The sequence below is a fragment of the Panthera onca genome, chromosome E1 (genome assembly GCF_046562875.1).
Source record: "Panthera onca isolate mPanOnc1 chromosome E1, mPanOnc1 haplotype 2, whole genome shotgun sequence".
NCBI lineage: Eukaryota > Metazoa > Chordata > Mammalia > Carnivora > Felidae > Panthera > Panthera onca.
In genome coordinates, this window is record NC_138352.1 from 31866386 (window position 1) to 31893574 (window position 27189).

General features: G+C 41.4%; 1 protein-coding gene and 1 pseudogene across 6 annotated transcripts in view; one reads left to right on the top strand and one right to left on the bottom strand.

Moving 5' to 3' along the window:
- SMG6 (SMG6 nonsense mediated mRNA decay factor) overlaps positions 1-27189 on the top strand; it is a 226478-nt gene that overhangs the window by 136172 nt on the left and 63117 nt on the right. The gene's annotated exons all lie outside the window — the stretch shown is intronic.
- Positions 4400-4508, bottom strand: LOC132688152 (dolichyl-diphosphooligosaccharide--protein glycosyltransferase subunit 4-like; annotated as a pseudogene).

Here is a 27189-nt window from a genome sequence, read left to right on the forward strand (position 1 = left end):
TGGAGCTCAGCTGCAGACTTACTAGAAAGTAAAGCCAAACTTTAAGCTGAAAGCATAGGAGCCAACCAGTAAGAGCTGGAGCCTTACAGTACTTATTTCTCTCTTGGCCAAAGAAACGTCCTTGTTTTCTCCCTCTTCCCTCTAGCTTGCTCAATCATACTCGTGTTAGATAGTACTTACTTAGTAAGCATGCTTCTGATTCTGATTCTGTTCCCCTTACCTTTGTGCTGGGGGTACTACTCTTTTCTCTCAATTTTGCTCTGTTCCAGGGGAACAGGAGAGGTAGTTGGGTCTGAGTGCCAGAAAAGCAGAAGTTAAGTATGTGGATTTCATAGCCACATGTATGAGTGTTTGTGGGGCAGGGAACTTCTAATGGAAAACATTTGTGTTGCATCGAAAACAGAGCGAGGCCTGGTTAGAGTCTGTCTGCTCTGTCTGTCAGTCTGTTCCCCACCAGCACTAGTCATTGTTCTCCTGGGAGTCTCAGGCGTATTGTGGTTTCTTCTGCTCTTGCTATCCTCTAATCTTGCCAGAGTTTTTGTGTCACGGGTGGCCCCTTTAGCAGTTTGGAGCAAGGCTGCAAGGGTGGTGACTAATGGCTTTGAAGACACTCAAGCCCACATACTGGCTTGGAGACCCTTTCTAGGGTGACCCTCAGGAGAGGGAAGGGTCTCCAGCACAGACGGTGGGACAAATGTGCTTGGACTCATTCAGATGGCGTTTTTAGTCCCTGATTTTAGTTCTAGCAAAGCACAAACCAGAAGAACGGAGACCAGAGGCAAAGGCTTACGTTTGGGCTTGCCATTTCATTTGTAAATGCTCCGTAAGGGATGCACCTGGATGCCCAAGCTTGTCTCTGAAGGGCTGATATCAATCACGTTGTGTGGCTGGATCCCCTTTGGGAAATAGAGAAGAGAAAGTACTAATTTCCCTGAGGATAGTGTCACTCCAAGATACGAGGGCCCTGTAACTTGAGCTGTTTCTTTTTTCCCCCTCCAGACCCTCTGAAATTCACATTTGTTCATCATTTTAAAAGAAAGAAAAAAAGAAAGAAAACAATAAAAAAAGCAGCAGCTCAGAGTTTTCTGGGTCCCCAAGAAGGCACTTTACCAATGTGGTTTTCACATTTTCAGGTTTTTGGCTGGTGAATAAGATTGAGCAGAAATGCTTCTTCCCCTGATAACAATACATTCAGATGCAGGATCAGGAGCGTGTGGATTAAAACCAGACGGTGGATGATTAATATTTTTGCTTATAGAGGTGGACATGGCAGCTTCCTCCATTTAAATGAAAAAGCTCCTTCTCTGCATTTGTATGTGTGCCTATCCTTACATGCTTGGGCTCTTCGGAGGCGGGAGCTAAGAGTTTCTAGTTCAGTTATAGTTTCCAAGTACCCTTTCCTTCCTCTCACTTGGAGCACCCAAGAAGTAGTACTAAGGATTAAGCTGTGAAGCAGAGGTGTGAAGATAAGCTACTAAGACAAGAGCAGGAATGTGCTCTCTTTTCCAAGCTGACTGCTTTCACGGCTCTCCAGGTACTGAAGGAACACACATCTTTAGCCACTCAGCCTTCTCGCTCCCTGTGGACCTGTGACCACATTATAAGAGGTATAATTTTCCTCTGAAAATATTGCCCCTTTGAAGGTGCCCATCCCCATCATTTCACTATTAGATAATGATATGAAAGGAAACTTTATTATTACAGGTATACTTTGTATTTTGACCTCACTCAATGACAACACAACAGAGATTTCGTGGAGAATACTTTTAATTAGAGCTTGACAGGTGTTTATTATTTTTAAAAAATGTTTCAGGATTTAGTTTTTTGTTAGGTTCTGCGCACCTTAACCTGTTCAGACCAAGAGGCCTCCAGTTAGCCTAAATCTCTGCTTTCTCCCACAACCTTTAAACTTGAATCTACTTTGCCCTTTGTAGAAACAGAGATCTCTGCCCAAATGAAACAGGAAATGAAAGGGGAGGAGGAAAACCAGGCCGGGACTTGGTATCTTTTTATCTGCGTTAAAGAAGATTGCATTGTCCCAGCAACAATGAAAAGTGTTGGGGACAAAGAGTATATAAAGTTCTTTTTATGCCAACAGAAATCTGGGTCTGTTTTAATGTCGCCTCTAATTTCAGGGTGAAAATGGGCTCTGTGTCCAGCCCTGTCACACTTTAACTGCATGCGTTCCCAGTTGTCCCCGATCACAGAGTGCGGCGATGTGTCCCTAGTTCATTCCCATCCCCAGAGACCCAAATATGTTTGTTTACACACGTTAAAATCCACTCTTTGTGGGGCGCCTGGGTGGCTCGGTTAGTTAAGAATCTGACTTCGGCTCAGGTCAGGTCATGATCTCACAGTTCGTGAGCTCAAGCCCCGCGTCGGGCTCTGTGCTGACAGCTCAGAGCCTGGAGCTTGTTTTGGATTCTGTGTCTCCCTCTCTTTCTGCCCCAACCCTCCCCCCCTTCAAAAACAAATAAACATTAAAAATTTTTTTTTTTAAATCGATTCTTTGTTACACAGTTTCTGACATACAGTCATGTAACTGTCACCACAATTAAGATACAGAGCATTTCTGTCATCCACAAAAACCCCCTCATGCAACCAACCCCTTCACCCCTAGTCACCTCTGATCTTTTTTTCTGTCATAGGGACGACTTTGCCTTTTCCAGAATGTCATATACATTAAACCAGATAGTAGTTAGCTTTCGAGGCTTCATTCACTCAGCATAATGCATATGAGATTCATCCATGCTGTTGCCTAGATCAGTAATCCGTTCTTTTTTGTTTCAGAGTAGTATTCCATTATATGAATAGACCACAATTTGCTTATCCATTCACCAGTTGATGAACATTTGGGTTGTTTGCAGTTTAGGCGATTATGAATGAACTACTACAAACATTCATGTATAGGTTTTTATGGGAACTTAAGTTTTCATTGCACTTGGGTAAATAGCTAGGAATGAATGTGTGCGTCAGTTGGTAAGTGTATGTTTAATTTTGTTACAAACTGCCAAACTTTTCCAAGGTGGCTGTACCATTTCACATTCCCAGCAGGCGTGTATGAGAATTCCAGTTCATCCACAGCCCTGCCAGCATTTGATTCCACATTTTATGTGTGTGTGTATGTGTTTAAGTCATTCTACTAGATATCTCATTGTGGTTTTAATTTGCATCTCTCTGATGGCTAATGATGTTGAGCATCTCTTCGTGTGTTTATTTGCCCTCTGTATATCTTTGGTAAAGTATCTTCAGATCTTTTGCCTATTTTTAAATTGTATTGCTTGTTTTCTGACTGAGTTTTGAGAGGTCTTTATATAATCTGGATGCAAGTCCTTCATCTGCTATATATGTGTCATAAATATTCTCTTGGTCTAGCTTGTTTTTTCACTTAGAGACTAGGTTTTGACTGATTAAATGCTGAGAGCTAGAGGTTTCAGGCTCTCTTGGTAGAGGAAAGTAAGGAAATCGAGACCTTAGTCAGCAGAAAGATGTGAGGACCACCCCTTTTGAAGCTGTTTATTTAAAATAAAAGAAGGGGGAGACGGGTGGGCCAAGATGGAATTGTGCAGACAGATGTCTGAAGCTTTTTAAAATCCCTTTTCTCTCTCCTGTCCCTACCTACGATGTGGATTTGGGGCTCTTGCCTTCAACTGGGTTCTTCAGTTTCTGCCATCACTCCAAATCCAGCTCTGCACACTCCAGTGGAACGCCCAAGAGGGCAGACCAGCTGCTTGCCCAGAATGTATTCCAGACTGAAGGCGGTTTTGATAAGTAATCATTCCCAAGCCCTAAAGTGATAGCCTCCGAGGAGTCACCCACTTTGAAGAGCTTCTTTCATCTCCAGCTGGACTCTTTTCCAAACAAGCATCGGCAGAGCCTAGTCAGGGCTCTGCCACACAGGGTTCTGCCATGAGAAGCAAATTGGCAGCAACAGGCAGCCCCCTGAGGCAGTGGAATTCAGTTCTTAGAACATGCATTAAATGTGGACGAGATATTTATTTATCATGGGACTCTTTCATGTTGCATGGAATTCTTTTCCACAAGGCAGCCCACTTAGGTACAGGGGAGGAAATATGTCATGCCCCATTGGACAAAAGACAAGAAAAGGTAGTATTTGTAATCTCGTCCCTTTTGGAAAAAGTATATCTATATTTTTATACTGCAGAGAGGGAGTAGAAAAGAAAGCCAATATACGGGACCTTACTTGGCGGCAGCTTCTTGTTCTGTAGGGTTCAGGAAGACTTTGAGGAAATGCAGGTTGTTTGGAAAAATCCAGTTATAGCTGCTTTGTATATTGTGATGGGTGGAGGGATGAAGTGAAGTGTGAAGGCCCCTCCCACCCTCCATCTTGCCTCAGACTACGTCCTGGAGCCCCAGGGCAGAGAAGCCACTTTCATTCCTATTTCTTGGGATTGTTGACAGCCACGTAGTGATAAGAGAACAGCCAGCAGGATGAGCAACACACCCAGCACGTTGGCGAAGAAGGCGAGCTGCACTTCTGTGATCATCCTGATCGGCTGGGCTTGCTCCCGGACTCTTGCCACTTTTTAATTGCCGACACTTTTTTTTTTTTTTAAGATTTTATTTTTAAGTAATCTCTACACCCACCGTGGGGCTCGAACCCACAACCCCGAGATCAAGAGTCGCCTGTTCCACTGACTGAGCCAGTCAGGTGGCCCCTAATTGCTGACACTCTTAAAGTCTTTATTTTTCTTAAAGAGCATTTGCCACTGACTAGACGCTAGCAGAGTTTCTTTCCTTTCTGCACATGACATGGGTCACACTGCATGTGATGGTCAGAGAAAGGCTGCTTTAGCTCTCTAGGTCTGTCCAGTTCTCCAGGATAATGTAGTCTGGTCAAGGCTTTGTGGCTTTTGACCCCAATAAGAGAGATGTATAGAGAGAGAAGAATTTCTGACCCGTCACTAATCTCAGTTATTTATTCAAATACGTTTATTCAAATGTCTTTTTGTAAACAAAACATCTTTTAGGCTTACAACTGTTTCTGCTCACGTAGGTACAAATTTCTCACTTTACTAAGGACAAATAAATTCAATTAAAGATAAAGTTGTACTGTAGAATAATAGTTCAGGCTTTAAAAACAAAGGGAGGGGTTAAAAACAAGTTCTGCAATAAATCTGCAAGTGTGGAATCTAAGGGAAATGATCCCATCTGGAAAACTCTACCAGTGGTGCCGCGGCTGGTTTGTGGAGCAGTGCGGATCGCAGAGTGAAAAAAGACCCTGCAGTCTTGAAAGATGACAGGCTTCTTAATTGATGTCCATTTCAGCTGGTGCTGTGCCAGCTTATGTTGGCCCCAGTCCAGCGTTCCTGTAATTTGGGAGCCAGGTGTGAAGCATTTTTGTTCCATCTTGTTCCCCAGCATCTACAGAAGCCTCACGCATCTCACTTGAGGCAGCAGCACTCTGTAGGAAACAGATGTACAGGTAGAGATGGAAGGAAGTGTCACAGCTGGGTTATGGATATTAAAAAAAAAAAAAAAATCCTCCTCCACACTCCAGTGAGATCTGGGCTTGCAAGTTAGGGGAAAGAGTATTTCACCACCTCAGTATGAGGTGTAACTACCAAGTATAGCCTGATTACGCTGATACTCATTTTTTATTTTTTAAAAACATGTCTTACTACCTTAGAGTTAAATTTCGTATAGGCAGAGATCTGTAGTGATTTGCCTTCTCTCTCTAGGAACAGCGTATAAAGAATATCTCGAGATGGCCATCAGAGTTGGGTCTGATCACTTCCATAGCATCTGGGAGTCAAGAGAACAAAACCTTCTGAACCACTAGCTACTCCTGACTAGGCGGGGACACAGCTGTGTTCTTTTGGGGGATCTTGATGAACACAATAGAAAGTACTAACATCATCTGTCTGATGCATTGATACTAGGCCCTCGATGCTCAAGAGTATGGAAGGGTTGTCCCCCACCCCCCAAGAACTCATCTCAGAATGCAGTCTATGTCCTTTCTAGCCCTTGGGTTAAACTTAACATAAAAGAACAGGCATTTCTGCCTTTCAGAATTACCAACATGAGCAGGACCCACCCTGTGAGAATGTTAAAGCCCTGTGGACATGGAACTTAAATATTGGAATCAGTGTTTTGCCACTGGCTTACATTTTGATATAAGGTAAGTTTTAGCCTTTGAGAACTAAGAGTCAGCTCTGTTTCCTGGAGGGCCCAACTCATAAGCAGATGACTGAAGAGAGGCTTTGTTGTTCCTTCCTTTAACTCAGAATTTCACACAGACAAGAGTCGAAGATTGTTTTTGGCCTTGAGAATCAGACCATGAAATCAAAGAGTAACTACAAGCCTGCATAGGTTGCTTTTTTGCTCCAAATATGCCAGGGTCATAGGGCAGTTGTTGGTTCACTGATAGCTTTAATCTGTTCTTCCTTACGTTGTCAATGCCAGGAGCTGGAAAATGGCTATACCAGACATTTCAAGAGGGTGAGGAACTAGGAAGGAAGGTTTTCCTTTAATCAAAGTTTTATTTAAAACGGGCTCATTTTGGGGCACCTGGATGGTTCAGTTCATCGAATGTTCAACTCTTGATTTCGGCTCAGGTCACGATCCCAGGGTCACGGGATCAAGCCTCATGTCGGGGCTCAGCGTAGAGCCTGCTTAAGATTCTCTCTCTCTCGGGGCGCCTGGGTGGCTCAGTTGGTTAAGCGGCCGACTTTGGCTCAGGTCTTGATCTCACAGTTTGTGAGTTCAAGCCCCGCGTCGGGCTCTGTGCTGATAGCTCAGAGCCTGGAGCCTACTTCAGATTCTGTGTCTCCCCCTCTCTCTGCCCCTCCTCTGTGTCTGTCTGTCTCTCAATAATAAATAAACGTTAAAAAAAAAAAATTCTCTCTCTCTCTCTCTCTCTCTCTCTCTCTGTACCTGGGTGGCTCGATGGCTTAAGCATCCGACTTTGGCCTCAGGTCATGATCTCACAGTTTGTGAGTTTGAGCCTGGTGTCGGGCTCTGTGCTGACAGCTCGGAGCCTGAAGCCTGCTTCAGATTTCTATGTCTCCCTCTCTCCCATCCCCTCCCCTGCTCATGCTCTGTTTCTCTCTCTCTCTCCCTCTCCCTCTCCCTCTCTCCCCTGCTCGTCTCTCTCTCTCCCTCTCCCCTGCTCATATAAACGTGCTCTCTCTCTCTCAAAAAAAAGAAAGTTATTCCATTTTTAAAATTATAATTGTTAAAATATACATAATACAAAGTTTACCATTTTTAAGTGTACAGTTCTGTGGCATTAAATATATTCATGTTGTTTTGCAACCATCACCACCATCCATCTCCAGGATTTTTTCATTTTCCCCAGCTGAAACTATACCCATTAAACACCAACTCCCCATTTCCTCCCTCTCCCAGCCTCTGGCAACCATCATTTTATTTCTGCTCTGAATTTGACTACAAACCTCATATAAGTGAAATCATTCAATATTTGTCTTTTTGTGACTGACTTATTTTACTTACCATAACATCTTTAAGGTTCATCCTGTTGTGGTACATGTCAAAATTTCTGCCTTTTTTAAGGCTGAGTAATATTCCCTTGTGTATATACACTATATTTTGTATCTGTTCCATGGGATGGACGTTTGGGTTGCTTCTACATTTTGGCAATTGTGAATAATGTTGCTGTGAACACGGCCAGCATACAAATAACCTGTTCCAGCCCTTGCTTTCACATCTTGCAGATGTGTACGCAGAAGTGGAATAGCCGGATCGTATGGTGCTTCTGTGTTGAGTTGGAGGACTTGCCATAACTGCTTTCCACACGTCTGCACCGTTTAAATTCCTACCAGCAGTACACAAGGATTCCAGTTTTTCCACATCTTCACCAACACTTTATTTTCTGGTTTTTTGATAATAGCCATCCTAATGGGTGTGAAGTGATATCCCTGTGTGGCTTTGATGTGCGTTTCCTTAATGACTAATAATGTTGAATGTCTTTATTATGTGCTTACTTAATTGTATACATTTAAAAAATACAGTTTCTACCTTCTCACTTGATTGCCTGTGGGATACCTGAGCACTAGTTTTTTCCCTCTGAGCCAAAGGAGGGCAAAGTAGAATAAAAGAAAGTGTCAAATGTGAGCTCTGATCCTGACTCTCCTATAGGCTGGTTGTGTGGTCTTGGACAATTCATATAACCTCTCTGGGCTTTTGTCTTTTTGAATAAAACTAGGAAACCTTTAACTACCTTATCGATCTCAAAGAGGATAAAAAGGGATGATCAGGTCTGTGAAAGTATTTTGTAAAGATTTTATAAAAGTGGGGAAATGTGTATTCAGATAGTTTGCCCATTTTAAAAATTGGATTGTCTTTTATTGTTGAGTTGTAGGAGTTCTTTTTATATTCTGGATAAAGTCCATTATCAGACATATGATTTGCAAATATTTTTTCCCTTTCTATGGGCTGATTGTCTTTTCACTTTATTGAAAATTTTTAAATTTTGATGAGATCTATTTTATTTAGTTTTTCTTATGTTGCACTTTGGTGTTACAAAGACTTTTTATTTAATGTTTATTTTTGAGAGAGAGAGAGAGAGTGCACATGCATGTGCAGGTAGGGGTGGGGCAGAGAGCGAGGGAGAGAGAATCACAAGCAAGGCTCTGTGCTATCAGCACAGAGTCTGACATGGGGCATGACCTGAGCTGAAATCAAGAGTCAGGTGTTCAACCGACTGAGCCACCCAGGCTTTAATACTGACACATCTTAGCAAATGTGAAATTCCCCTTAAGTTTTATCTTCTTTGGGCTAAACATTCACCAGAGAAATCAAATAGATCCTTTTTTTTTTTTTTTTTTAATATTTATTTAAGTAATCTCTATACCCAGTATGGGGCTCAAACTCATGACCCTGAGATCAAGAGTTGTACACTCTTCCGACTGAGCCAGGTGCCCCAAAATCAAATAGATTCTTGACCAACACTATCCCATAGAACTATCTGTGATAATAGAACCGATCTGTTTCCACAGTATCCTATCCTATATGGTAACCACTAGACACTTGTGACTCTTGAGTACTTGAAATGTGACTAGTGCAGCTGAGAAACAGAGATTTTAATTAAACTGAAATATCCACATGTGGCTAGTGGCTAGTGTATTGGACATTTCAATTCTAGATTGAAATTCTCTTGGCCACATTCCTCTATACCACTGGTTCTCAAATTGTAGTACTAGGACCAGCAGCATGAGATCCCCCTGAGAACATGTTAAGTGTGTAATGTTTTAGAGCCGTGAATCAGAAACTCTGAGAGGGGAACCCAGCAATCACTTTCAACAAGTTTCTTCTGGTGATTCCAGTGCAACGACACTTGAAAGCCAATTCTAGTTCTTCAAAGTTCCTTTCGAAAGCAACACTCAGACATGGTCTGACGTGCGTGGATTTCACCTGAAGAATGTTTCAGTGGCTTAAAAAATACTTTGAATACTATTACCTAGATAGCACATTGACTGGTATGTTGTAAAATAAATAAAACATGGTTATGCAGAATTTTTTTTTAAATAAAGTACCAGCTGCGATTCAAAAGAAGAACAGGTAATGAGAACTTTCCTATAAATCTCACACACAGTCTTATATAGTGCTGGAATTAGAACCCGGAGCTTCTGATTCTCAGCCTGGTATGCTTTCCACCTATCAGGCCGGGGTTCATGAAATAGGCCCCACTGTTGGTTGGATTTGGTGTCTCCCAGAAGAGAAAAAGCTCGTTCCTCAGCATGTATTTCACCCTACCCCCTTTGGGGGGCGTTCCTGCCTGCTTCTTGTACCACTTCCCTTTTGTTAGGGTGCCTCTGTAGTCACAACTGATGCCTTGGGAACTTCTCCCCTCTTCAGGGTTTAACAGACTTCACCTATATAGTTATCTTCTTTTAATATGGTTTCTGTCCTCTTATACTTAAACCCTAGAAGAGGAGCTGGCTTGTTCTGTTGCTGGCCTTGAGCCAGATGTCATAACTTCAGGCAGTGCCACGCTGCATATCTCCAGCAGTTTGAAATGGAGAACGGAGTTAGAGATAAGATCAGCAGCTTTAGGTGATGGCATTGTTTCAAATAAACCATGCATGACCCAAAGCTTCCACTTCAAATGGGGAATGAAATTGCTTCATCCTTTGACAGCTTGCTCCATGAAAGAAATTTATCTTCACTTAATTGCTTTAGATCCCAAGAGGCTACATACAGTAATTTCTAGGAGATAATTATATCAATTTTTAAAAATACGTGACTGTGAACGTGAATATGCAACTGCAGCGGACAAGGAGGGAAAGCATTGGAGGACCACAGGTCCTGGTGCACTTTGCTGGTGGGGTTCTGTTCTCATTCTTGGAGTCCCCTTGGGTCTCAGTCCACTCTCTGAATCTACTGATTGAGATGCGGGGGCCTAGGTATAGCTCCGTGCCGCTAGGGTTAAACCATCTTGCCTACTACTCATAGCCGGGTAGCATTTTGCTCAAACTCCTCCCAAGGCTGGGAGGGGTTGGGCTGGCTGGCTGACTTCCGGCTACATGTCTTCATCTAGTCCGGCTGGGCACAGTCTGTCTACACTGTAGGCCAGAGCCACTGGGGGTTCCGGTCAGTGGCAGCTGAAAACCAGCAAACTTGTTGATTTTAAAACATGACTATTTAGATGTTAGGGATAAACTTCCTGTAGATGGGACGGGCTCCTTAATCTAGGCATGTTTCAATTTCCAGGCCTCCTCCTTTCACTGGCCTTTATATTTGAGAGTCTAAAACTTCCACTCTGTCATTTTCATTAATCCCAACTACTACCTGCCTTTACTCCACATTTTTTTTCTCTCATTTCTCAAATTCCAGGGTTTCCCACCACCTCCTACTAAATAACTATTTCCGTGTTGTGGGACAACATCTCCTAGAAAGATCAGCGGTATTTTCTGAGTGTGGACACAGTTCTTCTGGGTCCCCTCTCACCCCTTTCTGCCTGCATCTGCCTTTAAGACTACAAACAGAACATTAAATTGCGAGTTCCTTGAAGCTGCTCTCTCATAGACATCCCTGAGTGTCTAGTGTGGTGCTACAGATCTCATGAGGGCTTGATAAATATTTTCTATGTGAGTAAGAGCCAGTGTGGCATAACTGGATGACATGGTTTACAGGCACTCCTGCCCTAAATACCAGGGAGAGCTCGCTTAGAGGTCTAGGGGACTTCTGGATTCTGTACTAAGATCAACGAATACCTGAGCTAACTTAGGAGGGGGAGGGGTTGCCAAAATCAAGTTGGTCCAACTCAAGCAAGACTCTGCAAAGCCACAGATTTCCATTTCTTATCAAGTTCTGTCCCAACCAGTCCCATGGACTTTTCTCACAGGGGTCATTCTCCGGGTGTCCTTTGTCCCTCCTTCTCACTTAGTCCAGGTTCACCATACTCTTCAGATCAGAGCATAGTGATGTCTTTTCTTTAAACTCCTCCCCAAGAAACCTGACAGCTAATTTGCATTTGAAAAAGGTCATACTGGTATGCCTCCAAGGGAAATCTGCAGCAAGTACTGTCACATCATTTCTTGGATTCACATCAAGGAGTTTTTGAAGGAATTACACTTTTGCTCACATCTAAAACATGAGCACCTGAGTAGCAGCCTGGAGGGGTCATCAGGGTCAGGGTATTTGTTCTAGTGTGTGTTTTTGAAACTAGAAAGACATTTGTCTGTATTATCACCACCTCTGGGACCCTCTTCCTCTGGAGCTTCTTCTCTGTCTTGCCCATCAGATTAATAGTAGATACTTAAGAGAATTTTCCTAGTCCTAAAATGAAACATAACGATCTTACTTAGAAATGCCTAGAGTTGTCCAGGCAGACAGAACAAGCCAGTAAATTGTTGAGTTTTACTTCATGAGACTGAGTTTGCATTGTTGAGAGGGTACCAGTCCTTCATAAGAACTTAAATTACCTGCACTATTATTTTAGCCAACCTCCCATCCCCCATCATGAAGATACTAATTCCTCAACTTGACAGATGGCTTATTTTGACAGCTTTATTTACTATACCAAGCCTTCCATGGTCAGTAACATTGCTTCAGGCCATTTCTTTTAGTTTGATCTTCTCTGAGGAGCAGAACTTGCCTGTTTCTCCACATGTTTTAATTAAAAAACATACTAGACGTATATTGGATATATAAGGACTTATCAAGAAGGGTAATTGAACTTCTGATGTCTTTAGACCACAGAGCCAGGGGTGCCTGGGTGGCTCAGTTGGTTGAGCATCTGACTCTTGATTTTTTTCAGCTCAGGTCATGATCCCAAGGTCGTGGGATTGAGCCCCATGTCAGGCTCTGCACTGAGCTTCTCTCTCTCTCTCTCTCTGTCTCTCTCTCTCTCTCTCTCTCCTTCCCTCTCTCCCCCCACTTCCACTACTCTCCTCCCCACTCCCCAACTTGTGCATTCTCTCTCTCTTAAATAAATTAAATAATAAATAGACCACAGAGCCTAAAAAGAGTCTATCCTTTTCGGGGAAGTAATCCTCTTTTGTACACTTTTTGGTGGATTCACTGAAACCAGTCATTCTGGCATGTTCGATAAAGCTTTCCGGAAGGACGTTTGTCTCACTCAGGACTTTGTGTGTGTGTGTGTGTGTGTGTGTGTGTGTGTGTGTGTATTGAACAAATGTGCTTATCCCTCTGAAAAGAAGGTAATAATTACCCAAATCCCAAATAGGGAAATTGGGACTCTCCAAGGATTTAGGGCCATCAGGAATAGGCTAAGAAAAAGCTTTTTAGCATAGGTATTGTGAAGAAATGAGATCAAATAGGAATGAGGAAATGACACAATTTCCTTCTTTCCTAGAGCTTTCTCTGCAGACTGCACTCTCCAGAAACAGTAGCCACTTAGCCATGTGAGTCTATTTAAATTTAAATTACTTAAAATTAAATAAAATTCAAAATTTAGTTCTTCAGTCACACTAGCCACATTTCAAGTGGTTGATAGCAACATGTGACTAATGGCTACCATATTGTTGAGAGCAGGTATAGAAAATTTTTATCATTGGTAGAAAGTTTTGTTAGACAGCTCTGCTTTGTGATAAAGTCAAGAAGTATGACTTGGGGGAGCCTGGGTGGCTCAGTCGGTTAAGCGTCTGACTTCAGCTCAGGTCACGATCTCGCGGTCTGTGAGTTCGAGCCCCGCGTCGGGCTCTGGGCTGATGGCTCGGAGCCTGGAGCCTGCTTCCAGTTCTGTGTCTCCCTCTCTCTCTGCCCCTCCCCCGTTCATGCTCTGCCTCTCTCTGTTTCAAAAATAAATTAAAAAACGTTAAAAAAAATTAAAAAAAAAAAGTATGACTTGATTGTTATAAGATTGGGGGTAATGACAGGAAGAATATAGAAAGGGAGACACTGGGATTTGAAGGGCAAAACTCATCTAATTAGGAATGATTCAGGATCAGAGATAGTGGACTGCAAAGAATGGTAGATAACGAGATTCCTATTGAGATAATTTAACAATGTATTTTATAGGATGCAGGATACAGGTTATTTCTCCTGAGTGATCAGCTTTCATGATCTTCTGTAAGAACTTTTCATAGTCAAATAAGCACAATGTCTATTCCTGGACTTTTTCTAATCCTTTTCTAAGTCTGTATCTTTGTGTTTCCCATCTATCATTATCATACCTGTGTTTCCTTTCTGAGTGTCTCTCTCGTTTCCATTGATAACAATTACATTATCCTTTTACATAGTGCTATTATGATGTGTTGTTTCGCTTGATTTCCACTACTCTATAAAGTATCATCCACATTTTATAGGAGAGAAAACTAAGACCAGTTTATCTACAAGTGTATTATAGTAATAGGTCAGAACCGAGATATATCATTAAGTTTGAATGTGTGTAGGACTCCAAAGTCCTACACACATAAAATTTTATTCTCTCACATCAGAGTCCAGAACTAGGCAGTCCAAGGCTAGTGTGAAGGCTCCACCAAGTTGGGAGATGCTGAGGCCTCTTGCAGCTCACTACGCCAATATCCTAGGATGCGGCCTCATCCCAGGATGGCCGCTAGGGCATCAGTGGGCAGCACAATGGAGGAAGAGGACAAGTTCTTTTACTAAAGAGGAGGAGACCGGGTATTGGGAGTTAACTGGCAATCTCTGCACTAACAGGCATTTTGAATTTTGGTCTAGTGCTTTTGCACTGTTTCCTGTTGCCTCTGTTTCATTAGCTAATGATTTAGTCATCCAAGTCTCCAGGGCAAGCAGTTTTTCCAAAGAATTAAACATAAGGCCCCTCTCTTCCAGATGAACAATTACAATAAAAGCTACCATTTATTGAGGGTTTGCTATACTGAGAGCTTTACATGCATGAAAACATTTCATCCTCACAACCCTATGCAGTAGGTACCTTTACTAGCCACCATTTTACTTAAGGAGACTGAAGTATAGAACCATTAATTGGCTTGCCCAAGGTTGCACAGGTAGAAAATGGCAGAGTCAGAATTCAAGCCCAAGAACTCTAACCCCAGAGCCCATTTGAACCACTGCTACTGTACAGAGCCTCTTGAGGAGGTGCCGTAATTGCCTAAAGGTGGATGGTGGCCCCCATCACAGCCCAGGGGAAGAGCTTTTCCAGACACATCCTACAGGCATGCCATTCTCCTCCTTGGGATTATTCGGAAGCTGTGCTAATAAAAGCAATACATTTGATGTGTCTTCTTGTTTTTTCATTCCCTGTTCCCTTTCCTCCTGTTCTTCTCCAAAACCGGAGCCTGGAAAAAGAGATTAAGTGGCATGCTTTATTTAGGTTTTTAGAAAGTTCATATCCCTGAACTCATGTTGGAACTTGCATGAGAAGATTGTGCTGGGAAATTAATTAGGTGTCTGTAGAGAATCCAGAGGCTTGAAGTTTCTATATCTTGTTAATAGAAATTTTGTTTCCAAATTTAAATTTGTATTTTCTCTTCACTCTCAAGCCCCCTGTTTCAGTGTTCTAGTTGTGACTGTGGCTGGACTCTTCCCCGTGGACCCCCCAGAGAGATTGGTGCTTGAACTTACAGTCCATATTTAACCTGGGCTTCTGTGCCAGGGTTGGACATCTCCCCTTAACATACTCTGGTAGTCTTGACTCCTGACATTAATTGAACATAAGATATTTATTGAGCACTTACTGTTTTCCAGGCACTATTCATAGTACTAGGAATTCTGTAGTGAATGAGACAGATACTGTCTCTTACCTCATGGATCTTATGTCCTAGTTAAAGGGAGACAGGCAAAAATCTAGTAAAGAAATAAGCCAAATAAATTCAGCTTATGTTAAATACCATGGAGGAAATAAAATGGGGAAATTTGATGAAAGACTGACTGGGGGAGCGGATTGAATCTGCCACATAACCCGTTCCACATAACGTACTACTTTGAGCTACTATTTTACCACCCTTAGAGTAGAAGAGCTGATGGTGAATGGTGATCACAAGCAGAGGCTGACCTCCATCCACCTTGGTGCAACTTAGAACTATCTTGGTAACAGTCGTGATCTCTACTCAGTTGTTTGGGATTTTTTTGTTTTTTGTTTTGGTTTTGGTTTTTTGGTTTTTTGGTTTTTTTAGCAATTCTTACGTAAAGAAAAACAGAATAGTTAACAAACACCTGGGTACATTCCACTCATTTTTAAAAGAAATAATACATTATAGATACAGTTAAAACTCCTTCTTTATCCCTCTAGGATCCCATTTCTCTTTCTCCTTCCCTAAAGGTAGCCACCATCCTGAATTCATTGTATCTGTATATCTTTTATATTTATATATATATATATATATATATATATATATACACACACACACACACACACACATATCCATAAACAATATAGTATGATTTTTGCATGTTTAGACTTTATACACATGACCTACTGTGATTATCATCTACTTTGCTTTTCTTACTCAGCATTACAGCTTCTAGATTTATTTATGTTGATGTGCGTCGTTCTGTTTCTTTCATTTTAACTGATGTATACTAATCCATTGTATGAATATACCACAACTTATTGAACTGTATTACAGATGCACAATTTTTTAGAACTGCCAACAATACTGCAGTCTCTTGGTATAACATAGGAGATTCTCTAAAAAATGTATCTAGAAGCAGAGCTGCCGCGTTGTAAGGCATGCTCACCATCAGCTTTGCTAGCTGTTGCCAGATTGTTTTTCAAGGTGATCATACCACTTCACACTACCTAGAAAAGCAGATGAGTTCCAACTCTTCTACATTCTCACCAAAACTAGGCATTTTCCAAACTTAATTTTTGCCAACTTGATGGTTTTAAAACCTGTCATGTTTTATTTTTTGTTTTCCTTATTACTAGAGGGGTTAAACATTTCTTCATTTATTAATTAGCGATTTGAATTCCCTTGTTAAATTCCATTTTCACAGGGTGCCTGGGTGGCTCAGTCAGCTAAGCATCCTTCTTTCGATTTCAGCTCAGGTCATGATGTCACGGTTTCCTGAGTTCAAGCCCTGCGTCAGGCTCTGTGCACTGGCCCTGCGGAGTCTGCTTGGGATTCTCTCTCCTCTCCTTCTGGCCTCTTCCCCCGCACACACTGTCTCTGTCTCTCTCAAAATAAATAAACAAACTTAAAAAAAAAAATTCCATGTTTATATTTTCTGCCCATTTTTCTCTACTTACATTTTCTGATTGGTTCTTACTGATTTGCAGGTATGGATATGAATCCTCTGTCAGCTAAGTGCATTGCAAATCTTCCAATCTATAGTTTATCTTTTAAATTCACCTATTTTCATTTGTATGGAAATTCCTTTTCTGACAAATTTGTCAATTAGTTCCTTTATGCTTTATGTCTTATTTAAAAAATTCTTCCCAGATATACATACAGTATTGTCCATGTGTTGCTAATTGAGGCTGGGTAGTGGTCGTCAGATTTACTTATTATAATAGTTCCCACTTTTGTATATGTTTGAAATACTCCAAAATTAAAAAATTTAGAATAAGTCCACCGGAATGCATTTAGTAGCAAATGTGCTTTAAGTTTTATCGTATAGAAAAATCAGTTGCCCTACTAATAAGCCAAATTTTGTAATTTGGTGAGGTAAAAGGGTTACTTTGATCTCTGTATAAAATTTGTCACTTGATCTTTTTTTTGAAAAATCACTTTGTTGTTAGGTTAAATTGTCGACAAGAAGAATTGCAATTCTACCTGAAAAAAAAAGTAAAAAGAAAGAAAGAAAGCCTTATCCACCCTGCGGTCACAAGAAACATATATGTACATTTTTTTCTTCTTTAAGTTTTATTTTACTTTATACATTTACATCTTTGATCTGTCTGGAATTTATATTTGTAAATCAGGTTTCTCTGTATGTGGGTCACTTTCATGGTTCTCTGTTCCTTTTTTTTTTTTAATGTTTATTTATTTATTTTGAGAGAGAGAGAGAGCGCACATATGCAGGGGAGGGGCAGAGAGAAAGGGAGAGAAAAAATCCCAAGCAGTCTCTACACTGTCAGCGCAGAGCCCAATGTGGGACTCAAACCCATAAACCACGAGACCATGACCTGAGCTAAAATCAAGAGTCGGATGCTTAACCAACTGGGCTACCCAGGCACCCTGTCTCTGTTCTGATTCATTGATCCAGTGGGCCAGTCAATACCACCATTCTGGTTTATAAGTCTTTAAAACTACAAGGACAAGTCTTCCCACTTTTTTCTTGTTTTACAGAAATGTCTGGACTTCCTAGTTCTTCTTCCAGATGAGATCAACTTTTCAGATTCCTCCAAAAACTCTGTAGGGATTTTGTTTGTAATTGCACTGCATTAAAAAATTAATTTGGGGAGACTTGCCATATTTATAGTATTGAGTCTTTCCATCCATGAACATGATATGCTATCAATTTAATTCAGATCTTTGAGGATGTTTTGTGATCTTTTCCATAAAAACCCTGCACAGCTTTTGTTACTAATTTGAATATTATATTTTCCAGTTGACTATTAATGGTATAAATGTGAGTGCTATTTTTTCTGTTGATCTTCTGTCCACCAACTCTACTATAATTTGTTCTAATAATAGTTGCCATTAGAGAAATTTTTTACTTTGTTTCTGACCATAATAGCAACGCTTCTAAAGTTGTGTTATTAAATCTGCTTTTGCCATGGGTTTCTGATAAATATCTTTTATCAGCTTAAGGATATTCTCTTCGGGGCGCCTGGGTGGCTCAGTCGGTTAAGCGTCTGACTTCAGCTCAGGTCGTGATCTTGCAGTCCGTGAGTTCAAGCCCCGCGTCGGGCTCTGTGCTGACAGCTCAGAGCCTGGAGCCTGTTTCAGATTCTGTGTCTCCCTCTCTCTCTGCCCCTCCCCCGTTCATGCTCTGTCTCTCTCTGTCTCAAAAATAAATAAACGTTAAAAAAAATTAAAAAAAAAAAGAACATATTTTTGACCATACTTTTTTCATAGGTGATAAATCTTTTCATTTATTTTCTTAGGTGTTTTATTCTGCCTGCCTGCCATTTATTCTTTCTGTCCATATTATTTGAGCGACAACTATATGTTTATACCATTCATTGTGCTAAGGAAATAGAAGAGAAGAAACCTGAATCAAATAGGAGTATGCTACAGTTAAAGGACAACCTTAGCTTAGTGAGGATTTGTGGGAAATCAATTTTATTTTATTATTTTTTTTAATTGTTTTTAATGTTTATTTTTGAGACAGAGACAGAGCATGAACAGGGGAGGGTCAGAGAGAGAGGGAGACACAGAATCCGAAGCAGGCTCCAGGCTCTGAGCTGTCAGCACAGAGCCCGACGCGGGGCTCGAACTCACAAACTGTGAGATCATGACCTGAGCCGAAGCCGGACGCTCAACCGACTGAGCCACCCAGGCGCCCCGGGAAATCAATTTTAAAGGTATAAAAAAAGAGGGGCACCTGGGTGGTTCAGTCAGTTGAGCATCTGACTCTTGATTTTGGCTCAGGTCATGATCTCACAGTTTGTGAGATTGAGCCCCCGCGTTGGGCTCTGCACTGACAGCACAGAGCCTGCTTGCAATTCTCTCTCTGCCCTCCCCCACTCTCATGCACACGCGTGTGCTCACACTCTCTCTCTCTCTCAAAATAAATACTTTTTAAAAAGTGTTAAAAAATACTTTAGGGGTGCCTGGCTGGCCCATTCGGTAGAGCATGTGAGTCTTGACCTGAGAGTCATGAGCTCAAGCCCTACCTTGGGCACAGAGCCTACTTAAGAACAACAAGTTTATCCTTAAAAAATATTTGTATATAAAAACAAATGTTGGGGAATAGCATGACAGAATTGGAGATACAGAGGACTAATCTGGTGGCAATATTTAGAAGGGGAGGAACAGTACAAGCAAGAGGCCAGTTAGCAGTGTAAGGTCACAACAATCTAGCTCAGACTAGCATCCATAGTAACAAAAGGGAGGGGATGGATGTGAGGGCTGCATTACAGTATAACTTGGTATTTGTTTAAATATAAATAGGATAAGGGAGGAGAGCATAGAATGTTTTCACAAAATTTTGAGGCTAAATAGCTAGAAAATTTGAGCCACTGTTGTTGATTAAAATGGGGAAGTTGGAAAAGGAAGCCTTTGGGGATACATGTTTGAGGTTAGATACTCCTAAATTGATGATGATCACCTCTGTACAGCCTCCAGGATATTCTCATAGCAGCTCAGTGAATCCTTTTTGGTGATGTCAGCGTGATGAAAACAACAAATCCCTCTGAGAGGCAGTGCGATGTGGAGATAGAAAGAACACAAAATTCGAAATCAAGAGTTTGAATCCCAACCACACTTACAAAACTATGGACCTTAGTTTTTATATCTAAGAAAAAGTAGTACCACCACCACCACCACCAGTCAGTTGTTTTGAATATTAAGTGAAATGGCATTTGGGAAATAATATTGTAAACTTTCAAATTTACAATATTAAGGGAGTTTACAGTGGTTAAAGAGGCTGCTAGACGGGTAGGCAGGATAGTGGTGTGCTGGAACGAGGGACAAGGCAGCTAGAGGTAGTACGTAGGGTGGTGCTCCTGAAAACAGGATCAGATGGTCTTTAAGATAGTTCTTGAGCAGCACCTTCCAATAGGACTTTCTGCAGTGATAGGAATAGGTTACTCCGTATTGTCCAATACGGTAGCTACTAGCTACATGTAGCTGTTGAGCACTCGAAATGTAGCTGGCGCCACCTGAGGAAATGGTTTAAAATTTTGTTTTAATTGTGGTGAAATATACATAACATAAAATTGACCGTTTTAACCATCTTTAAATGTACAATATGTGACATTAAGTGTTGCACAGTGCTCACCGCTGTCCATTTCCAGAACCTTTTCATCATTCGAACAAAACTCTGTATCCATTAAACAAGAACCTCATTCTCCCCTCTCCCGAGCCTCTGGTAGCATCTAGTCTACTTTCTGTCTTTATGAATTTGCCTGTTGAAAGTACCTTATACAAGTGGAATCATATAGGGGCGCCTGGGTGGCTCAGTCGTTAGGCTTCTGACTTTAGCTCAGGTCATGATCTCGCCATTCTGTGGGTTCGAGCTCCATGTCAGGCTCTGTGCTGACAGCTCAGAGTCTGGAGCCTGCTTCAGATTCTGTGTCTCCCTCTCTCTGTACCCCTCCCGCCTCACACTCTGTCTGTCTCTCTCTCAAAAATAAATAAACATTAAAAAATTAAAAAAAAAAGTGGAATCATATAATATCCTTTTGTGTTGTTCATATTTCTTCTTTTTTTTTTTTTCATGTTTATTTATTTGTGAGAGAGAAAGAGAGAGCAAGCGAGCAGAGGAGGGGCAGAGAGAGGGAGACACAGAATCCAAAGCAGGCTACAGGCTCTGAGCTGTCAGCACAGAGCCCGATGCGGGGCTCGAAATTACAAACTCTGAGATCATGACTGGAGTTGAAGTCAGACACTTAACCGACTGAGCCACCCAGGCACCCTTTGCTGTGCATATGTCAAGCGACCATAATGTTTTCAAAGCTCATCCATATGTCAGAATTCAGCTCCTTTCTTTTTTTTTTTTTACGTTTATTTTGAGAGAATGAGAGTGTGTGCGTGCGTGAGGTAGAAGCAGAGAGAGAGGAAGAGAGAGAATCCCCTGCCGGCTCCAAGCTGCCAGTGCAGAGCCCAATGCGGGATTCTGTCCCCCGAACTGCCAAGATCATGACCTCAGCTGAAACCAAGAGTCCAGTGCTTAACCAACTGAGCCACCCAGGCACCCTGAACTTAGCTCCTTCTTATGATTGAGGAATAATCAAATGTATGTATATACCACATTTTGTTTCCTCATTTATATGTTGATGGACACTTGGGTTGCCTTTCTGTTGGCTGTTGTGAATGGTGCTCCTATGAATGGTGCTCTTAGTGATGTCCAGTATTTTGGGGGGTATATGCCTGAAAGTGGAATCGCTGAATCATATGGTAATTCTATGTTTAAATTGTTTTTTAAGTTTATTTACTTATTTATTGAGAGAGAGTGTGCACACAAGCAGAGGAGAGGGAGATCAAGAATCCCAAGCACAGAACCCGACACGGCGCTCAATCCCACAAATTGTGAGCCAAAATCAAGAGTCAGATGTTCAACTGACTGAGCCACCAGCACCTTCTATGTTTAAATTTTTGAGAAACCACCAAACTATTTTCCACAGCAGCTGCATCAGTTTACATTTCCACCAGCAACGTACAAGGCTTCCAGTTTCTCTGTGTTCTCTCCAAAACTCAGTATTTTTTGGTTTTCTTCATAATAGACATCCTAATGGGTGTGAAGTGATATCTCATTGTGTTTTGAGTTTGCATTTTCCTAATGACTAATGATGTTGAACATCTTTTTACATGCTTATGCCATTTGCCTGTTTTATTTGGAAAAAAGTCTTTTCTAGTCCTTTGCCTATTTTTGAATCAGATTGTTTTTGTTGTTGTTGTTGTTGTTGTGGTTGTTGTTTAGTTGTAGGAGTTCTTTATATATTTTGGACATCAGTCCCTTAGCAGCTACTTGGTTTGCAAATATTTTCTCCCATTCAGTGGGTTGTCTTTTCACTCTGTTGTTAGTGTGCTTTGATATACAAATGTTTTTAATTTTGGTAAGTCTTTTTTAATTTGTTATCTCCTAAAAATTAAGAAAAAAATTTTATTGAAGTATAGTTGATATACAATGTTACATTAATTTTGGGTGTACAACATAGTGATTCAGCAGCTCTATGCAGTATGCTGTGCTCATCACAAGTGTAGCTTTCATCAGTCACTACAATACTATTACAACACCACTAACTATACTCCCCATGTTGTACCTTTCATCCCCATGACTTATTTATTCCATAACTGGAAGGAAACCTATACCTTCCACTCCCTTTCACCCCTTTTAGCCTATCTTCCTAGCCCCTTCCCTCTGGCAACCACCTGTATTTGTGAGTCTACTTTTTAAATTTATTTTTTAGATTCCACATATAAGTGAAATCATATGGTATTTGTCTTTCTCTGTTTGACTTATTTCACTTAGTGTAATACCCTCTAGATCCATCCATGTTGTCTCATATGGCAAGATCTCATTCTTTTTTATGGCTGAGTCATGTTCCATTGAATATGTATGCCATATCTTCTTTATCCATTCATCTATCGATGGACACTTGGGCTGCTTCCATATCTTGGCTGTTGTAAATAATGCTGAAATAAACATAGGAGAGCATATATCTTTTCAAATTGGTGTTTTTGTTTTCTTTGGGTAAATGCCCCATAGTGGAATTACTGGATCATATGGTATTTCTATTTTGAATGTTTTGAAGAACCTCTGTACTGTTTTCCACAATGGCTGCACCAATTTACATTCCCACCAGCAGTGTATGAGAGTTCCTTTTTTTCTACATCCTCACCAACACTTGTAATTCCTTATCTTTTTGATACTTGCCATTCTGAGAGGTGTAAGGTGATATTTCATTGTATTTTTGATCTGTATTTCCCTGATTAGTGATGTTAAGCATCTTTTCATATATCTGTTTGCCACCTGTATGTCTTCTTTGGAATATGTCTGTTCAGGTCCTCTGTTCATTTTTTAGTCAGATTATATTTTTGGTGTTGAGTTGTGTACATTCTTTATACGTTTTGGACATTAACCCCTTATTGGATACATAATTTTCAAATATCTTCTGCCATTCAGTAGGTTGCCTTTTCATTTTGCTGATGGTTTTCTTCACTATCCAAAAGCTTTTTTTTGTTTTTTTGTTTTTTTGTGTAGTCCCAATAGTTGTTTTTTTTTTTGTTTTTTTTTGTGTTTTTTTTTTTGCTATTGCTTTCCTTGCCTCAGGAGGATGAATCTGTTTTATTTATTTTTTATTTTGTTGCCTATGCTTTTAGTGTTAGATCCAAGACACTGCCAAATCCAATGTAATGAAGATTTCCCCTGTGTATTCTTTTAATAATATTCTGGTTTTAGGGCATCTGGGTGGCTCAGTCGGTTAAGCATTCAGCTCTTGGTTCAGCTCAGATCATGATCTCACAGTTTGTGGATTTGAGCCCCACATCATGCTCTGCGCTGTCAGTGTGGAGCCTGCTTGGGATTCTCTCTCTCTCTCCCTCTCTCTCTGTCCCTCCCCTACTCATGCTGTCTCTCAAAATAAATAAATACACTTTAAAAAAATATCCTGGTTGGGGCGCCTGGGTGGCTCAGTCGGTTGAGCGTCCGACTTCAGCCCAGGTCATGATCTCGCGGTCCGTGAGTTCGAGCCCCACGTCGGGCTCTGTGCTGACAGCTCAGAGCCTGGTGCCCATTTCAGATTCTGTGTCTCCCTCTCTCTCTGACCCTCCCCTGTTCATGCTCTGTCTCTCTCTGTCTCAAAAATAAATAAACATTAAAAAAAATGTTTTTTTTAAATATCCTGGTTTTAGCTGTTACATTTAGGTCTTTGATCCATTTCGAATTAATTTTTAATATGGTGTAAGGAAAGGGTCCAACTTCATTCTTTTGCATAGGAATATCCAGCTTTACCAACAGTATTTGTTGACAGCTGTCCTTTCCCCATTGAATGGCTTTGGCACCTTTGTCAAAAATCTATTGACCGTATAAGTGAAAGTTTATTTCTGGGTTCTCTATTCTGTTTAGTCTGTATGTCCTTATGACAGTACCACACTGTTTGGATTGCTGTAGCTTTGTAGTAGGTTTTGAAATCGAGAAATGTGAGTTCTCTAATTTTTATTCTTCTTTTCCAAAATTGTTTTGGTTATTTGGGGGTCCCTTGAAATTCCGTATGAATTTTAGTGTCTGCTTTTTCTGTTTCTGCAAATAATGCCATTGGGATTTTGATGGGGATTGCATTAAATCTGTAGATCACTTTGGGTAGTATTGTTATCATAACAACATTGAGTCTTTCAATCCATGAACATGGGATATCTTTGTTTATTGAAACAGAATTTTTAGTTACATATAATTTTAGGTAATTTAAATTTAAGTTTATAAAAAGCCCCATGTGGCTAATGGCTACCATATTGGATAGCATGGCTCTAGAGACTCATCTTCAGATTTACTTTTCTTTCTAAAACATTGAACTACAGTAACATCTGCAGAGACTTTGTAGTACATGAATCATCATTGGTCTCAGGATAACTGCACCATATGGAAAGCATGGTTAGAGAGACCTGGAGATCTGAGATGGCCACAAGTCACACTGCACCAGACTCTGTCTCTTCCTCTGTTTTCCTTTTGAAAAATCTGCCTTCCTCCAGAAGCAGAGAACCTATTGCTTTCAAAAAGAAATTAGCAGAAAGACAAACTCTACCTGTGGCAGAAATGGAATTTCTTGTGCCTTTTCCTACTTCTGTATAAGCAGAGACCATGTACCCTAAATGGGGTATTTTAAAAGAAATTCCTGCTCTAAATGAGGATGATGATTATATTAAAGCACGTATACTTTGTTCATCACTCTGCTGCTGTTCTTATGGGAACAACAACAAAAGAATGCCTTTAGGCATTGTGCATCCAATTCCATTTTCAGAAGATAGACACTTTAGTTCGTACCTTTGTTAAACTGAGAAACCTCCTTGCCCTGTCTGTTTCTTTTTCCTGCCAGGTAAGAAGTAATGTGAAGATACAGAACAGCTAGGTCCTTAGTATTCTTCACAGCAGTCTCCCTGCCGCCCCCTCTGTAGCGTCGCTCTAAAGACTCCCTAGGGAGATCTGTAGACCTTCTTGAAGTAAACAGGAAAACTCAATAAATAAAATCGGGAGTCTTAAAACCTAAAGGCTGTCAGACACAGCTCTCTAGGAAGAAGATGCCTTTGGCCTTGGACAGTCAGGAACAGTAGGTTTGTGGTGTTTTGTATAAACATTCTGTCATGACTGTTGCAGAGGAGTCCTGCAATCAGTTCTTAGACCAAAAATGGAACTTACATGTCCTGGCCTGCCCATAACCACTCTGCATCAGCTTCTCCTGCAAAGAGGCTGGAACATCCCTGTGTATGCAGAATTAGACTAGCTCAGCAAGCACCCAGTTCTCTAAAAATGATTTCTCCACCTTATTGTCCTATAGTCTACACCCCACCCTCATTCTCACCCCTCTCCTTGTACAGAGATAAAGCTCTTTATTACAGCGTTTGGGTTTTCCCACACTGGAATTAATCTATCACCACTCTACCAAAATGCCTATGCTAACCACTTGGGTGTTCTGGTATCAGAACGTAGAAGTGTCCCAAGTGTCCCACCCAGCCTCCTCAGCTCTCTTCTCTCTCCTGGGTTGTTATGCTGGAATGATATTCCTCTTGGATTTCAGTATGTGCAGTCTTACTTGGGTGGAGCCTTGAGCTGTTCACAGGAGTGCTGGTAATGTCTGGCCTTCAGCGCTGCCAAAGGCAAAAAGCTGGCCTCGCCTCAGTTTAAAGCACATAGTTGGATTACTGGGCCAGTGTTAGATGGAGGGCGGGGTGAGCAAATACCACTGTCTTCCTACTGTGTCTTCAGGAAATGATTATAAAGCAGCTATAAGTGCAAATGAAATCAAAAAAATGGATTGGTGCACGTGTGCGCGCGGGCACGCACACACACACACACACACACACACACACACACACAACACACCCCATGCCAAAAAAATATACAATAAAAAGACAAATGAACACACACACACACACACACACACACACACACACACTCCTACACTCCTTTAAGTTCCATCCCAGGTCCACACCCTTATTGTTCCGCTGGACTTAACTTTGCTGCTATTTCAGAGCAAAGAACCTTTGTTAAACTATCTCCATTCTCTTCCCTGGAAGAGAACTTAGCCATAGTCTGCTGAATGAGGGCTGAACTTCCCTTTAGGCAAACTGGGGGTTCCACTTCCCTGTCTTCTTCCTTTCCAAGAGGAGTGAAGCAGAAGCATAGGGCAGAAGCATATAGATGGGAGGAATAGCCAAAGCCAAGATTTAATCTCTCTGTTAGGGAGTGGGGTTTTCAGAACTGGTAGTAAAATCGTCTGCAGAGACGGTTGTCAATGAAAGGAATCTCTGTCCCATCAACATACTTCATTCCTTCCTTCCAGCTGCTTCTTTCCCTTTCACCTGGTACCTTCGTCGGGTTTTAGCCATATGGCTCTTAATGAATCTTGTCTGGAGTGTCTGAAAGTGGCAGATTGTGCTATGCAGAGCACAGTACCCCTGGGTCTGCCTCTCCCCTCTCAGCAGCTGTTTGCCACTGACCAAGGTGGCGACTGAGCCTGTGTGTGTGGCCAGAGTCAGTGATGAGACTCCCACCCAGGCCTGGGGAAACCCTCAGCCAGTGTGGTTCCTGTGGGAGCAGCCAAATACGCCAGAGCTCTTCATACCTTCAGGCTGTGGTGTAACAGCCAGCTTTATGCGGTGGCATTGTTTAGTGTTGGTTGACTTGACTTCTCTGTCCCCACCCTCTGTTTAAGGGAATCTGGCCATGGCTCAGTAGAGAAGAAGCTGGCATTAGCAGAGTGGCTTCCTGCTAGCTCTCTTGTAGTAGGAGCCAGGACCACCTTCCATCGCTGCCTCCCTACCCGTGTGGCAATGGCAAAGGGCCTCTCTGTGTTCAGCCTCCCGTTGTGGGGTTTCAAGTTGCCTAAGATCAGGACACGGCTATCTGCCAGGTTATCTGCCCAGATAAACATTTATTGTTTACAGGGACGTGTTTCAGCTGCTCTGGCTGATCCCACTGGTGAGATCTTCGAGTTTCTGGAGGTTTTTAAGCCAGTATGTGGGGCTGACATCCAGACACAGAACTGCT